Raw genomic sequence first — 3,772 nt, forward strand, 5'->3', positions numbered from 1 at the left:
TTAAGGACTTGTAACTCTTCAGCAGTGTTCTCCTATGTTTCTTTAAGTGAGTTATTAAAGTCCTTCTTGATGTCCTCTACCATCATCATGAGATATGCCTTTAAATCCGGGTCTAGCTTTTCGGGTGTGTTGGGGTACCCAGGACTGGATGAGGTTGGAGTGCTGGGTTCTGATGATGGTGAGTGGTCTTGGTTTCTGTTAGTAAGATTCTTACATCTGCCTTTTGCTATCTGGTAATCTCTGGAGTCAGTTGTTATAGTTGTCTTTGGTTAGAGCTTGTTCCTTTCGTGATTCTGTTAGCCTCTACCAGCAGACCTGGGAGACTAGCTCTCTCCTGAGTTTCAGTGGTTAGAGCACTCTCTGCAGGCAAGCTCTCCTCTTGCAGAGAATGTGCACAGATGTCTTTTGTTCGGACTTGCCTCCTGGCAGAAGATGAAGGCCTGAAACAGGGCCTGTCCCAGAAGCTGTTAGCTTCTGTAGTCCATATTCTCACCTGTGCAGACTAGTCTTGGCAGGATCCGGGAATGAAGATGGCTCTGGCAGATGCTCCAGCAAAATCCTCCTGGGCTGGGTGAACACTTCTCCTCTGGCAGGGAATGTGCCCAGATATCTGGAGCCTGTGCAGACGAGTCTTGGCAGGATCTGGGAACCAAGATGTCTCTGGCAGATGCTCTGGCAATGCCCTTCTGGGCCGAGCCGACACCTCTCCTCTGGCAGGGAAGGTGCCTGGATGTCTGGAGCTCGAAAAGGAGCCTGCCTTAGAAGCTCTGTGTCTCCTGCCTTGAAATAGATTTTCTATGCACATCTTATTAAATGACATACCTCTCATACATTGTTAATCATTTTTTATTATTTAAGCTATATAAAATAAGTCCCATGTCTCAGTGGTTTAAAATACTTTTCTTCCTTACCTATTATACATAGTCTTTGTGGGTCACTTAAAATTCAATTACTGTTGGCCTTAATGGATTTGATTCTATTTCATGTGTTGCTTGGTTACTAAGCCAAAGTAAAGCTAGTACCTAGAATGCATTCCTATGGGAGTGAAGAGAAAGGAGAGGAGAAAAGGGGAGGGGAGGGGAGGGAATGGGAGAGCGAGGAATTGGGAGAATAGGAGGGAAAGGTGGAAAGGAGAGAGAGAGAGAGGAAGAGAGGGAGGGGAGAAGATAGAGAGAAATAATAGCATAGTAGAAGCAGTAATAGCAAAAAAAAAAAAACCAAAAAACAAACAAACCAAAAAAACAAAAACAAAACAACAACAACAAAAAAAACCTCTCTCGTTCACTATGGCACATATGCTTTTATCAGCTAAAGACGAATCAAATGTTCCAAAGCCATTATAATATTTCTAAGAAAGCATATTTATGTGCCAAGAACACTGCATTAATGGCAGCGAGTATAAACCATCTTAATTTTCCCTTTACCTTCAATAACATTTTTCCAGAATTCCTCAAAATGATACTGACCCTGTCTGAAGAAATAGTCACCAAAGGATCCAGTCAATCACAGCATTGGTCTGGAAAATGCCATGGTAACCTGCTTCTCATAGTTGTTGCTGACTTCCTTGAGACCCTGTGAGGGAAATGAATTCATTTGGACATTATGCGTGCACTGGCTGGTTTGTGTGTCAGCTAATACAACCTAGAGGCATCAGAGAGAAAGGAGTTTCAGTTAAGACATTTCCTCCTGGAGATCCAGCTGTAAAGGCATTTTCTCAGTTAGTGATCAAGTAGGAGAGGACTCTGCCCATGGTGGGTGGTGCCATTCCTGGGTGTCAACCCTGGGTTCGATAAGAAAGCAGTCTGAGTAAGCCATGGGATGCAGGCCAGTAAGCAGGGTCCCTCCACGGCTTCTGCATCAGCTGCTGCTTCCAGGTTCCAGCCTTGTTTGCGTTCCTGTCCTGTCTCCAGTGATGGACCATGATCTGGAAGTGTAAGCCAAATAAACACTTTCCTCCCCAACTTTCTTTTTCTGGTCACAGTGTATTTATCAAAGCAACAGAAACCCTAACTAAGACAATGGGTTACATTTCATTTTTGTGATAAGGCTGTGTCAGGTGCAATGGACAGCAATTAAGTCAAGCTAGTAATATTCTCTCTCTCAAACTGTTTGCTTAAAGCTACAGATCCATAGATACATCATCTTCTGAGTGACTACATAATACAGGTCATGGATTTTTCTAGCCAAAGGTTATTTTTCCACTCAGATGCTTGAAGTGACTCATTTAGCTATCTATCTAGTCATGGAAGTATCTTACCGTGGATAGCCACTTTTAAAATACCTTTTAAAAGCCTTTCTGCTCAGCCATTCTCCTGCACAGGAGGTAGCCATGGGACCCAACCAGAATAGCATGACCTTGAAGCTCCACAAGGATTGGTCACAGTGTGTGGACACTTGGTTCAACCAGACAGCACCAACACAAAGTCTGCAGACACAGGGCCAGGTAGGCGAAAGCACACTGCATTGCCCCTCGTCTCGAGTTCAGTCCCATCAGGCCCACAGTGAGGTGCCCTATGGTTAGATACCACACCAAGATCTGGGCTGGCAGAGGCCTCAGCCTGGAAGAATTCAGGGTGGCTGGCATCCACAATAAAATGGCTCGCAGCATTGGCATCTCTGTGGACCCAAGGAGGTAAAACAAATCCATTGAATCGCTATAGGCCAATGTGCAGTACCTAGAAGAGTACGGCTCCAAATTCATACTTATCTCCAGGAAGTCTGCCACTCCAAAGAAGTGAGATAATTCTGCTGAAGAACTTAAATTTGCCACCCAGATAACAGAACCTGTGACGGCCCTCCGGAATGTCTACAAAAAGGAGAAAGTCAGAGTTGTCGCAGAAGAAAAGAACTTCAAGGCTTTTGCCAGTCATTGCATGTCCCGTGCTAATGCCAGGCTCTTTAGCATCTGAACAAAAAGAGCAAAGGAAGCTGCAGAGCAAGATGTGGTAAAGAAAAGACAATGTGTGGTTGGAGCATTGCAATAAACTTTCTATAAAACAAAGCAAAGGAAAGAAAACTTTAAAATTAATTCATTGTTTTAATTGTTTGTTTTTATTCTTCTCTCACATATTACGTCCCAACCTCAGTTCCCCCCCCCTCCTCCCAGTCCCTCCCTCCCACATCCCTTCTCCATCAGATCCATTCCTCGGTTTTCCCTTCAGAAAAGGGCGAGCCTCTCAGAGATGTCATCGGAACTGTCATAGCAAGTTACAACAAGACTAGGCACAACCCTTCATATCCAGGCTGGATGAGGCAACCCAGCAGAAGGGAAAGGGCCCCAAGAGCAGACAAAGGAGCCAGAGACTCCACAGCTCCCACTGTTAGTTGTCCCACCAGAAAACCAAGCTATATAACCATGCACCAGAATACCAGGCTATATAACCATGTTGTAAATGCAGAGGACGTAGCTCAGCCCCATGCAGTGTCCGGGATTATCACTTCACCTTTAATCCCAGCACTTAGGCAGGTTGATCTTGAATTTAAGGCCAACTTGATCTACAGAGGGAGTTCCAGGAGAGCCATGACTACAGAGAAACCCTGTCTCGAAGAGTAACACTCTGCCCCCTCCCCCACCAAAAAAAAAAAAGGAAAAAGAAATGAAAATTTCTCATAACCCCCCCCCTTTCTCCCTATAATGACAACATTAGATAGAGCTTGGGAACCCCGAGAAATGGGGGGTAGGGGGGTGGAGGATTCAGAGGGGCCAAGGTAACCAGTAGAACACAGCCTACAGAATCGACTAAGCAGGGCTCATGGGGTTTGCACAGACTAA

At 45.0% G+C, this 3,772-nt stretch overlaps 1 pseudogene; it reads left to right on the forward strand.

The window, feature by feature from the left end:
- The first annotated feature begins 2,329 nt into the window (after positions 1-2,329).
- On the forward strand, positions 2,330-2,984 carry LOC110310046 (annotated as a pseudogene).
- The last annotated feature ends 788 nt before the right edge of the window (positions 2,985-3,772 follow it).

Source organism: Mus caroli, chromosome 15, assembly GCF_900094665.2.
Source record: "Mus caroli chromosome 15, CAROLI_EIJ_v1.1, whole genome shotgun sequence".
NCBI lineage: Eukaryota > Metazoa > Chordata > Mammalia > Rodentia > Muridae > Mus > Mus caroli.